Here is a 13,532-nt window from a genome sequence, read left to right as displayed (position 1 = left end):
TGCCAGTGCCTTAGCTAGAGGAGGGGCAGCACAGTAAGAACATAAGAACAGCCCCACTGGATCAGGCCATAGGCCCATCTAGTCCAGCTTCCTGTATCTCACAGCAGCCCACCAAATGCCCCAGGGAGCACACCAGATAACAAGAGACCTCATCCTGGTGCCCTCCCTTGCATCTGACATAGCCCATTTCTAAAATCAGGAGGTTGCACATACACATCATGGCTTGTAATCCATAATGGATTTTTCTTCCAGAAATTTGTCCAATCCCCTTTTAAAGGCGTCCAGGTCAGATGCCATCACCATGTCCTGTGGCAAGGAGTTCCACAGACCAACCACACGCTGAGTAAAGAAATATTTTCTTTTGTCTGTTCTAATTCTCCCAACACTCAATTTTAGTGGATGTCCCCCGGTTCTGGTGTTATGTGAGAGTGTAAAGAGCATCTCTCTATCCACTTTATCCTTCCCATGCATAATTTTGTATGCTCAGAGTAAGTTCTGCAGGTGCTGCAATGTGCCATGTAAAAGCCCCTCCCACTTGCCATCAGAGTCATTGGTGGTTGGCGACCTTCAGTCTCAAAAGACTATGGTATAAGCCTACAGCACCCGGTATTCCCAGGCGGTCTCCCATCCAAGTACTAACCAGGCCAGACCCTGCTTAGCTTCCAAGATCAGACGAGATCGGGCACGTGCAAGGTAAAAGTAGGCAGCACATTGCCTTCGCTGCCCCAAATCGCTCCAATGGCGCAGAGGAGGGGTCTCTTACACACTCTGTTGCAGCACCTGCAGTACTTACCGCACCACCCCTCCTGTAGCTGCACCTCTGGTCCTTGCTCTTGGACCTATATGAGCCTCTTCCCCCTTCCCAAGCCATTTTTTCCCTTACAGTGATGATGCTGATTGTCAACACAGTTCCCTAATCGGGATGTGAACATTCTGTGACATCACAGCAACTCAGGCAGTGGTGGCGGCGGCAGGTCCTCAGACGCTCCCCGTGATTTCTGTGTTTTTAAACCATTAGACAGTTGACTGGCTCAGAGTAGCATCTAGGAAATATATCCACAGGCTTTTCTCCTCAAGGAATCATTGGCTCTGATCTTTGTCCCACAATTAAAATGTGTTCCTTTCTAGTGAAGAATGTTTCAAGTCTCCCAGTAATAAGCAATGGAATGAATCAGGAGATGGGATGATAGATTGGCCTCCTTCCACCCTGCTGTTCAGCATCTTCTCTTCTCTCTGTCCAAACCTGCCTTCCCGTCCCGGTTCTCTCTCTCTTTCCAACATGTGACCTCATCTCTTTCTCCAGGAAAGAAGCACGACAAACATCACTGGGGGCGGTAGGGTGGGACAGTCTGCGGGGAAGGGGGCCAAAGTGGGGTAAAGGAGAGGCAGAGGGGATGGATCCACAGTGCTTGGGACAAGCCAAAGTGTCGGGCCAGCGTGAGGTTCAGATGATGCTTTGTGAGCGGGAGTGAACAGTTGGGAAATGAGGAGAAAGGCTAATTTACAGAGTGTGGAGTGTAGCTAGGTGGAGATGCATTCACACAGCATGGGAGAGTCTGTAGCTTAGCTTAGCGTGTGAAGGGGAAAATGGCACCACCCCCTTCACCACCCTAGTGGCCCACCTCTGGACCCATTCCAGTACCTGCAAGAGATTCTCTCCAAATGTCCTCAGAGGACAAAGAGTGGAAATTTCTTTGGGTATATTCTAGCCTCTGTATTGCCCTTCATATGTTACAACAGTGAACCTATTTTGAGAGGAAGTGAGATCACGCTGGCTGCCCATCCCTCCATGAGCATTTGATGTTACCTGTGAAAGTGCCCACATGTATACAACCTGAAAGACTATCCAAGGCTTTATTCTATATTTGTGGGCACTTCACAGGTTACATAGAATGTGCATGAAGGTGGAGCCGGCCTGTAAGATCCCATTTCAGCTCAATTTGTAATCCATTATGGGGTACAAGCCATGATGTGTATGCGCAACCTCCTGATTTTAGAAATGGGCTATGTCAGAATGCCAGATGCAAGGGAGGGCACCAGGATGAGGTCTCTTGTTATCTGGGGTGCTCCCTGGGGCATTTGGTGGGCCTCTGTGAGATACAGGAAGCTGGACTGGATGGGCCTATGGCCTGATCTAGTGGGGCTGTTCTTATGTTCTTATGTTCTTAATATAGTACATGTTCCCGGTAACGTGTGAAGAGTTCTGTGGTGGTTGGAATATGCCCAAAGGAGCTCCTGTTCCTTGTTTGTCCTCCGAGGACATTTGGTGAGATTCTCTTGCGCGTATTGGAGCAGATATGTGGCAACTAGGATGACGAGGGGGCTGGAGACCATGTCCTATGAGGACAAGTTGGAGGAACTGGGTGTCTTTAGTTTGGAAAAGAGGTGGTTAAGAGGGGATGTGAAAACTATAAATATCTGAGGAGCCATCTTGTGGAAGATGGATTTGTTCTTGGTTGCTTTGAAGGGTAGGACCAAGACAAATGGATTTAAATAACAAGGGAGATTTCAGTTAAACATGAGGAAGAACTTCCTGTGTGGTATGGAACAGCCTGCCTTGGAAGGTAGTAGACTCTCCATTGTTGGAAGTCTTTAAGCAAAGGCTGGATAACCATCTATTAGGGGTGTAGTAGTCATAGACTGCCTGCATTGGCTAGACTCAATGATCTTGTAGATCCCTTCCAGCTCTTTGATTCTGTGAGTCGGTATTGCTGCTGGTGGAGACCCTCTGGGTGGCAACACACAACAGGGCCTTCTCTACCACAGTACCCATTCATTGGAACTCCCTGCCTCAAGCATTACATTTGTCAGTGTTCTGGCAGCACTTGAAGACAGTCTTCGTCTCCACACGTGTTTTGATTTTTGCCGAGCTGCTTTTGGTTCTCTTCCAGTCTTTGGTTGGCTTGTTTCTGCCGTGACATTTTTAACGTTGCGTTAATCTTTTGCTTCGTCTGGCTGTTGTCCTTTACCTTATTTTTGTGTTGTGATTTTAACCTGCTTGCTCGCTGCTTGGAACACCACTATTTGTGGGGGGGGGGGGGGAGGAACAGCGTACACATGCTTTAAACGAAGCAAGCAAAATATCTCCACATCAATGGCTCTGTATTTAGAAATCAATGACTGATAAATGACTGCATCGGGATGTGTGGAATGACAGCCACTATGTGAACTGGTTCTTCAGTCAGGTCTTTTGTCTGTCATAATTGAAAGGGGACGAAAATGCTGTAAAGAGCTTCAAGGCCCCTTTAAAATGGTTGTTGGTTGGCTGGCAACCTTCAGTCTTGAAAGACTATGGTATAAGCCTACAGTACCCGGTATTCCCAGGCTGTCTCCCATCCAAGTACTAACCAGGCCGGACCCTGCTTAGCTTCCGAGATCAGACGAGATCAGGCATGTGCAGGGTAACAGTTGCTGCCCCTTTAAAATAACTTCTTGTATTTCATGGGACTTGGCAGTGACCTCACACCGATTGGCTTGATGTGTGTTCCAGTGATAACAATTATGCACACTTAATTAGATTTTCAAACTGCAACTGACCCATACCCTCCAACGCAGCACAGACTAGCGTTAGTACATACACCCTTGTAACACCCTTTCATACCAAAGCTTACTGCCTTCCTTTCTTGTCCACTACGCAGTCCTGAGTCTGTCTGTTGTATGCTACACTCCTCGACTGCAATAACCTGTCCTTCACTGATTTCAAAGCCAGAAGGGCTTTGCTGTTTTGGTTAAAGATCTAACAGAAAAACAAAATTGTCTGATAAGATGCTCTCTTGTGCAGGGCTAGTGCAGGTTGATGATGCCATTGCTCCACATCATGGTGTCAGACCTTGCACTGATGACTGCCCTAGAATTAGAATAGTTATCCCGATCATTCTTAGCAGCTGCGTAACGGGCAGAAAGGGGCAGGGCAGACAAAAGAAAGGACTTCATCCTACAATGTGCAATGTGCTTGTGGGATTCACTGCTACAAGATGCGGAGAACGCCCGGACTTAGACAGCTTTTTTTGGAAGGACTGAGCAAATTCATCGGTATTAGGGTCAAACTAAATAAGACTATAGAGATGTGACCACTCGATTTTTTTTCCTCATAGGACAAACAGCAATTTTGAGAGGGTGATTTTCATCAGTCCAGGAGAAAAGGGTCAGCCCCCCCCTCCCTTAGCATAGTGGTCTTGATCCAAAATTCTCCTTCCCCTCTCTTGAAAAGAGACAGGAAATCCAATCACCAGTCTCTGTTGTTTTGTCTAGTTGGGCTCTAGCAATGATAGCTAAATGAACCTCCATGTTCAGTGGCAGTATATCTTTGAGTGTCCTATGCTGGGGACAGGCAGTTCATAAAAGTGGTTACCATCACACTCTGTTTTTCTCTTTTCCAGCAAACTGGGAATTTTGCTGGCCATTTTGGAGGGGACATACGTTTGACCAAATAAACATTTAGTCTGATCCAGCAGAAATCTTTCAGGTGGCCTTGCTGCAATGTATTTTGTTCTCTGTGTGTTATGCTACTAGTTACATATTTTCACTTAGGATGGAACCTACCTTGAGTGTACCTCTCTCCAGAAAGGTGCAGTATAAATTAATACAATATACTGTGATGCAAAGGCGGGGTACCCATGATTGACTGGGAACAAGTATTCACATTTGAGAAATTTATGTGTGCCTATTTTGATGCGTCATGCACGTCCTTTGGGAAGCCCTGTTTGTCTGTGTCTTCCCAATGCATGTATATGATGTGACAGCCGACTACACCTGTGAGATTTCCCACATAGCAGGAAAGGAGATGGTGTAGCCTTGTAGGAGACGGTGTTTGTGTGTGGAGCAGCTTTTGGACCTGGTGCGGAGAGTGACGGGGGGGGGGGAGAAAGAATGGTCCATGAAAGGAATTGGAGGCTTCACGGGGCAGGGACTGCGTTTCAGAGAGAGAAGAGGGTGACCCGGTAAAAGACAAATAGTGTAATTCAGACAGATCACTAGAGCAGGAGGTCTTTGGAGGCATCTTCAAGATGGCCTTTCAGAGGCTCCCATTATGATCTCATGGTGTCTGGGTCTGACTGCCTCTGATTCCAGAGCACAAAGATGTGAGTGTGTGTGTGTGTGTGTGTGTGTGTGTGTGTGTGTGTGTGTGAGAGAGAGAGAGAGAGAGAGAGAGAGAGAGAGAGAGAGAGAGAGTGACTGAGTGATGCACATATGTTGCTCACACCCCAGCAGTGCTCAGAGCCAGGAAATCCAGCGGCCAAGAGGCTCTCGCCTCCTCTCTCCAGGGCAGGAGAGGCGCACTCAGAGAGAGGGAGCGAAGCAGAGAGGCAGCAGAGGAGTGCAGCTCTCCCTCCTGCCGCCTGACTGAGCATCCACATTTGCAAGTAAGAAGGATCCCAGCGGGTGCCCATGTGGGCAAGGGGAATGTGTGGGAGCAGGTGCCATGCAGGGCATCGGCCTTGGCAGGCAGGGCTTTTTCAAGGACTGCTGCAGTGCTTAAGGGAAGACTCTTTAGAAAGAATGGGGCATGTCAGGAAGGAGAAGTTTGCAGAATGAGCTGTGATAAGAGCCACACGAGAGAACCCTCCCCCTACAGAGTCTTGTGCTACCTTTAAAGCCTGGCACATTTAAGGTGGCGTAAGGTCCCTTAGATTACAGTCCACGTCTTTAGATGCCATGAAAGGTGGAAGGAGGAGATAAGAGTATTTGATATTTGATATCTATATATGAGGAAGTGAGAGAGCGTGTTGAAGGAGGAAGACAGGTGGCTGGGCGCAAGGGGAGAGATTATGGCTGCAATTCATTGCTAGGCATACTTTACCTGGGAGCAAGCCCAGCTAGAAACAGTGGGACTCATTTTTAAATAAACACCAGGAGTTTGCTGCAACAAGTAGGGGGTCACCCAATGAACTTGACTGGCAGGTGGTTCACAACAGACAGAAACAACTCTTCCACATAGTGCATGGTTGGTATATGGAGCTCACTGCCCCAAGATGTGGCCACTTAAATGGTCTCTCCAAATTGTTAGACAAATGGATGGAGGACTACCTGCAAGCCGCAATGGTTAAATGGAACCTCTGAAAATGGAATGAGGTACTGGGAACAAATATTGGAGGAAACGGCTGCTCTCATATCTTTTCTTGTGGACTGTCAGAGGCAGATCTGGCTGTGATCACCAGTTGAAACAAGTCTGGATGAGAGGAATCCACCTAGATCCAGGAGCAAGACTTGTTTTATTCAGAAGAAGAGTTTAAGAGGGGAGTGAAAGAGCACACATGCTGGTGGAGAAGAATACTGGCTGGCTGACTGTTGGTGTGGGATTATTAGATAACCCTATCAGGATGTATAGGTAGATAATAGAGCAATTAGAAAAATAGATATGAGTGGGGGGAGAGGATAAAGGATATAGAGATACAGAGTGGCAAAAAGTGGGTGGTTGAAGTTGGGTAAACTATAAAAGGATGGCTAGGTCAGTTTTAAAAGGGGAGGACAACAGGAGATTATTGTTAGGGTCTAGACCGTGATGCATCGATAATGGAGGAGGAAAAAATTGGGCAGTTGGATGCTTAGTGAGAGAGGCAGAGAGATAAATAAAAGAGGTAAATAACGAATAATGATTGAGGAGGAGACGGAAAGATTGAGGGGGAGACCAAAAGATTGTGTATTATAGAGTGAAAGTTGGTAGTTGCAGAATAAAAAGCAACTCTATCCAGAGGTGAGCTGAGAGAGCTCAGCTACCAATTCAATTCACACAAGGCGTTCCAGGGGTTTGGACTGGTCTACAATGGTGAATGCAAAACCAGCAGACTCAGATGGACAGCTGGAAAAGGGAACTATTTCTAGATCTGTCTTTAGGATGATGTATGTTACTGAATGGGATGCTTTGGCATGACCAGACTGGTTTGTCACTGGTCCTGGGAGACTTGATGGTGTGTAATGAGGGGATGGAGATGGATGTTAGGGGTGATAAGAAGAAAATGCCCTTTGACCTATGGCATGATCCAGTCAAGCCATTTCGGTGTCCCTGCCCAGAGTGCAAAAGCGGCCAACTTTTCAACTGGCCACTGAGACAGGCCTTTTAACAGCAGAGGGATGTGCAAACATAAAGAGGGGAGAATGTTTCTCCTCCTGCTGTAACAAGTGTCGTCTTCCACTTACTGCGCATTGAGAAGCTGTAGAGGCACAAAAGCCAAAATGGCTGGTTTCACCCTGGGCAGTTGGTATCTCTACTGGAGTGCTGAATCTCAGTACGGGGTGGCAATGCACAGCTGTAGAAATTGCAGTAAGTCATTCATTCATCATTATAATCCAGTGGTGTAGTTAGAGGGGGTGCAAAGCACTAGGTTTTGCAGGGAGCCTCACTGTGGCGTGCAAGCGGCCCCTCCCCTTCGGAGCCATTCCGGGGCCCCTAGAGCAAAACAGAGGCAAACGCAGGTCTAATCTGGCAGGGCTCCTCTTCTGTTCTCCGAGCTCCTTGGAGGAAGGCTGCAATGTGACCAGTAAGCAACAGTAAATAGATGCTTGTGATGCCTGGATAGGCATTCACTGGAGAGGGAGAAGGGGGAGGAAAGTGATTTTTGGTAATGGCTATCCTTTCTGGGGGAGGATGTTTTGAAGTGGGGAAAATATAGTGAGATTAGCAGAAAGCAAGGCAGGCTCTCACTGACTTTTGTCTTCCAGCTTCAGGTTAATAAGGAGAAATGGTGTAAGGATACTAACAATCAACTAATTGATCTAATTGAACTAATTAATCAACTGATCAATCAACTACAAACTAACAACTTTCTAACAATCAGGCTGGGTTGGGGATATAACGGGCAGCCCCTTGGTGAGGTCCATAGCTCAGTGGTCTCTAGCGCATTTTTTACATAAAGAAGGTTTTAGGTTCAGTCCCTGATATCTCCTGGTAGAACTGGGAGAAAACCCAAAGTTGTTATTATTATGGTGGGGAAGTTCACTGCCCTTCCACCTCCTGACACTCCCTGGACTGGAAAAGAAGGGGGGAGAGTAGCCCATCACTCTCTTCACACGTCATCTTCCATGCTGTTCCATCTTCTTTTTCCAGCCTGGGGAATGGGAAGAACAGTGGGTGGTGCATTACCAGGTATGGGTAAGGCAGCATTTGGAAGGCCACCAGTAGGTCTTGGGCTGGCTCTGGCTACCCAGGCTATTTTCCAGGCTCCCACGCAAGACAGGAGCCATCACTCAGCCCTGAGATGCTTTTTGGCTGAAGGTACCAAGGGCTCAACCAGGGACCACCTGCATGCTGTAGCATGTGCCTTGCTGCCTCTCTATACAGTAGTCCCTCCCTCTATTTTAAAAGCAGTGTGAACTGATATTGGCTTGGCTTAATTTAGGTAGATCATGGGACAGAAGATGTGACTGGAGAATCTCCTCCAGCCTGATCTGAGGCATACTAAGGAGAAAGCAACCTGGGCAATCACAGAGACTTCTAAGGTGCGTGCAAGGAATTGCTGCTGTGAGGTTCCTACTCTGTCATCATCTGTGGAGAGGAGGAAGGAAATCTTAATCATTGGGAAGGTTCATGTAGAATAAACATCCTTTCAGTTATCCAGATACCAAGCCACTCAAGGTCTATACCAGCACCTTGAATTGCGTGCCCAAGTGAACCAGGAGCTGATTTAGGGCCCAATCCTATCCAACTTTCCAGCACCGTTGCTGCCTCAATGCAGTCCCGAGGTAAGGCAACAAATGTTCCCATACCTTGAGGAGGCCTCTGTGACTGCCTTGCCACCACAGGAAGCAGTGCATACCCATTGGCACAGCAGCACCAGCACTGGAAAATTGGATTGGGCCCTTAGCTGTTCCGAGTCTGGAGATGTATGTGCTCCGTGCGCTTAATCTGCTGGAATGGGCAGGCGACTCTTTTCACAGCATGGAGATCGGCGCAATCACCACCTGATCTCTGCAGATCTGACTGCTGTTAAAGGTAGAGGAGCAGGGACCAGTTAAGAAGCTGGCAACCCTCAGGGGCAAATGCCGAAAGGATGTCTTGCTGTTCACGGTGGGCAACCTTCAGTCTCGAAAGGCTATGGTATAAGCCTACAGCACCCAGTAGTCCCAAGCGGTCTCCCATCCAAGTACTAACCAGGCCTGACCCTGCTTAGCTTCCGAGATCAGACGAGAGTTGTGCAAAATTCAGGTTAGCCTGACCGTAGCGACAAACTAAGCACATGCCTGGGAAGCCATAATTCCAGGGATGCCCCCTCCTGCAGTTTCCTTGGAAAGTGCGCCGTTGCCAGTGCATCTGGAGGGGCTCACAAAGATCACCCAGAAGCTTGTAGGCTAAATGATATTCTACTCCCTACTGAGAGACCCTCTGTTCTCCAACTGCTCCCCAGTGTGTGGACACAGTGGTAAAGGGAAGGAAGTAAAGAAGAGCTAAACAATCAGAAGTTACAAATGAGAAATTGATGCCTAAATGAATTTGTGTTCATTGAATGCTCCATTGTTATCCTGCTCAGCTTTGGATAAGGCTCAAGGTGGGGTGGAACTGGAATTTTTTTTTTTTTTCAATCTGCCCAGGGCAGCAAAACAACCTTCAGCTGAATAAAATACCAAAAAGGAAGCACTGCACAAAGCTGGGAGGCGTGTTTGTTCATTTATCTTCAAGAGGAAAACTCCACCAAGAGCAACAATCCACGACCAGCACAGTTTCAGGCAGGTCTTAATTGCAGCCAGGACTTGCTTGAGGGTGGGAGGTTCTGCCCTGGAATGCATTTTCAGTGCTTGGAGCTTGTGAAAGTCATGGCACACAGGAGAGTGCCTCTAGGCATGCACAGAGTGTGCTGCCCTTCCCCACTGAATAGCTAGAACCCCACCTCCATCCAGCTAAGATTAGGGCTTCGTGTAGGGCTTCGCAAACTCAGTGTGACAATAAATATGACAATCCAGTTTAGGAGACAATTGAAAGCACAAAAAGTTCTTTGTGCCATTTACAGCGCAGCCCTAACTTGCACTGGAACAGGCAGGCCTTGCGCTGGGTGCAAGTTTTGGGCGTTTAGTGGCTCAGCCCAGGGAAAGAGGAATCGCGTCCTTTACCCCAGGGAGAGCCACTGCAGCCCCAATGGGGCTACTTGGATCTGCGCCACCAAAATCAGTGGCACAAATCTGAGCAGCAGGGCTGCCCAGGCTGCCTGGGAATGGGGTTAGGATCTGGCGTAACCACTGGGCCCTGATCCCACCTCCCTCTCCCCGCCTGCCCACCCACTGGAACATCCTCCACCCACCCCAAAACACCTTCCTCCCACCTCCTCCCCACCTCCCTGCCCTTCCCAGACCCCTGCGTCGGCTGAGCTTGGCTGACACAAACTCACTTTCCCCAGGGCCCGCAAGCCTTGCGCCGGCCAGCATCCCTTGCACCAACTAGCCTAACTGCTGGTTTGGATTGCGCTCTTCGTGACTTATCTGGATGTGACACCCTCAGTACATTAATGTGTTCCTGTGGTCATTTGAAATGAATCACTAGATTCTTCTAATAGCCAGCCGGTGCCATTCTTACTATTACATGGTATATAGTCTAAAAGTGTCAGACTAGGATCGGGAAGACAATTTTTATTAAGAATTTTTATATACAGAGTCCCCTTCTCACAAAGAGGTGAGGTTCTGGAAGCCATATGTCACTTGAAATGGGACACTGGTTGGAACAGCCGGTTCTTGCTGGCCCAGAGCTGTGATGCCTGTCAGGTGATTACACACTGGGCTCTTCTGGATGTGAGATGGTAGTGGTGTGTTTGTGGGTCCACTGTAGCCACTTTTGTGTGTTCATGCACACACATGTACCACATTCTGCTGAGCCAAGGAATCCTTGGATACTATCTGAAGGAGCTTTTCTTTACCAGTGTCTTCAGCCATTTCTGCCCAATGTTGCATATTTGCAACAGGGACCAAATGTGTACATCTGTGGGCCGGACAAAAATGGATTAAATTTGGGCTATATACTGGGACAGAAATATATAATTTAAGCGTACTCAGAAATAAGCCTCACTGTCATCAGTGTGACGTACTCTCTGGAAAGAATGCCTGATTCAATTATATGAGGGGGCTGTTGAAAGCTGGAGGTGGGTTCCATATGAGGGGACAAAGGATTACAAATTGTAAGAGCGGTTTGGTACTGGAACAGTCTGCCTCGTGCACTTGAGCTGAGGGGTGCTGTAGTCACCTATGTGGAGCAGAAGGTTGGATTAGATGACCTCCAAGATACCAGTTTATGTTAATTCATATATGAAAGTTACAAAAGTAACCATGAAATAAATAAAAAAACTGTAGTAGGGCTATGCTTTTCTTGGGACCGATTAATGTTACACAGTACTGAGCAAAGGCTCAAGTTCTCTAGAAATTTTCTCTGGACTTGATGCTGAGCAAAACCATGACAAGGTGGGAATGGAGCAGGGAAGGAAAATTGGGGTATGAAGTTGGAGAAGCCCCAAGTTTGCAGCGAGTATCAGCTTTAAGGTGGAGTGCAGAAAATGTTAAACAGAGCCCAATCCTATGCATGTCTGCTCAGAAGCAAGTCTCATTATAGTCAATGAGGCTTATTCCCAGAGAAGTTTGGATAAGATTGCAACCAGGTAGCCCAATCTTGTTTAACTCCCTGCGTGGCAATGGTTGGCAACCTTCAGTCTCGAAAGACTATGGTATAAGCCTTCAGCACCCAGTAGTCCCAGGCAGTCTCCCATCCAAGTACTAACCAGGCCTGACCCTGCTTAGCTTCCGAGATCAGACAAGATCGGGCATGTGCAGGGCAATGAGGCTGTGCCTATGGGGAATGCATGCTGTATTCCATGGGGGAGTTTCAGGCCCTGAAGGTCTCCTCTCGATAAGGGAACATGTGTTCCCTCGTCTGGGGGTAAGCCCTCACTACTCAATAGGTCTACCTGGACCTGCGCCAGCTATATAGCTGGTGTATGTCTGAGCAGGTCGGGGAAGGCAGGTCAAGGTCAGAAAGGGGGATAGAATATCAGTGGTGCCACTGCCTCCATTACCCCACCCTCATATCCACCCTTCTCCTCTCCACTTCCCTCCATCATTATGTCTTTTGTAGACTCGCACACACAGATGCATTTTATTTATTAAAAACACTTAGATCCTGCCTGTGGGAGCTCAAGGCACCTTACAGTATGTGATCATAAAAGGAAAACAATCGTCTATATAAAATACAAAGCAATAACTACTAACTAAGCCAATGGAAAAAACAACAGACAGAACCAAAGCGGACACACTAACAAAAAGCATACATTTCTTGTGAGTCTTCATATTAGCAAAGCTGGAGAATATGTGAAGGTCAGAAGACCTTGCTGTTGATGGAGGAAAATATGATAGCGAGACAGACTGGGTTTGTTTGGGGTCAACATTCAGGTTATTTGGCAAGGAGTGTGGGTGTTTCTTGTCTCCTGTTCTAAACATGAGCTTCCTTTGCCAAAGCCAGCCTGGAAGTCACACCCTCTGATGTGAATGTTCTTCCCTTCATCCACACTTTATTTTGGTTGCTGATCGCCATTCTGAATTGAGGGGAAGGAACTGCATGAAATTATTATTATTTTCCTTTTTTGGAACGATTCCTTCTTATCTTGATAGCCTGAGCCCAGGAAGGGAAAACCGTTTTCTGGGACAAGCCCTGGATCCTCAAGGCTTCCTCCACCTTCTTGGTGAATTCCTTTTGTGTGGCTCCTGATGGATGGACTGTTCGATAGATTGACCAGAGGCAAAGGAGCAGGACTTTTGAATAGTTTTGTAGGGGAGGGAATATAAGCAGGTGAAACTTCTTTCTTCCCTATACAATTATTATTGATTGTATTTATTATTTATTTTTCACATTTTTATTCTGCCCTCCTTCCAAGGAGCTTAGGGTGGTATACATAGTTCATTCCCTCCTTTTGTCCTCACAACAACCCTGTGAGGTAGGTGAGGCTGAGAAATAGTGACTGGTCCAAGGTCACCCAGGAAGCTTCATGGCTGAGCAGTGATTTGAACCTGGATCGTCCAGATCTAACTCCTGAACCACTCCACTATCCTGGCATCCATTAAAACAGGGGTCTCCAAACTTTTTGACCAGAGGGCCGCATCAAATATCTGGCATGGTTTTGAGGGCTGGAAAAAAATTTAAATATAAAATTTATATAAATAAATTAAAGATGGAACTTAGATGTGTGAATAAATGAAAGAATGGGCTCATTCATTCAACCTCTCTGGCCTTTAGAACACCCTCCATAAGAACATCCCCACTGGATCAGGCCGTAGGCCCATCTAGTCCAGCTTCCTGTATCTCACAGCGGCCCACCAAATGCCCCAGGGAGCACACCCAATAACAAGAGACCTGCATCCTGGTGCCCTCCCTTTCATCTGACATAGCCCATTTCTAAAATCAGGAGGTTGCGCATACACATCATGGCTTGTACCCCGTAATGGATTTTTCCTCCAGAAATCCCCCTTTAAAGGTGTCCAGGCCAGTCGTCATCACCACATCCTGTGGCAAGGAGTTCCACAGACCAACCACATGCAACCAGATGCAACCAGAGCATAGTTCCAGTCAT

At 47.3% G+C, this 13,532-nt stretch overlaps 1 protein-coding gene and 1 pseudogene across 2 annotated transcripts in view; one reads left to right on the top strand and one right to left on the bottom strand.

The window, feature by feature from the left end:
• Positions 1–591: 591 nt before the first annotated feature.
• On the bottom strand, positions 592–705 carry LOC136642303 (5S ribosomal RNA; annotated as a pseudogene).
• Positions 706–5,293: 4,588 nt separating this feature from the next.
• The window catches only part of TNXB (tenascin XB), a 109,641-nt gene continuing 101,402 nt past the window's right edge, over positions 5,294–13,532 (top strand). For both annotated transcript variants that reach the window (XM_066615336.1, XM_066615335.1), the window contains exon 1: positions 5,294–5,363. The gene's annotated coding sequence lies outside the window, so the exon portion shown is untranslated. The remainder of the gene's footprint in view (positions 5,364–13,532) is intronic.

This window comes from Tiliqua scincoides, chromosome 2 (genome assembly GCF_035046505.1).
Source record: "Tiliqua scincoides isolate rTilSci1 chromosome 2, rTilSci1.hap2, whole genome shotgun sequence".
NCBI lineage: Eukaryota > Metazoa > Chordata > Lepidosauria > Squamata > Scincidae > Tiliqua > Tiliqua scincoides.
This window is presented reverse-complemented; position numbering and strand designations above follow the sequence as displayed.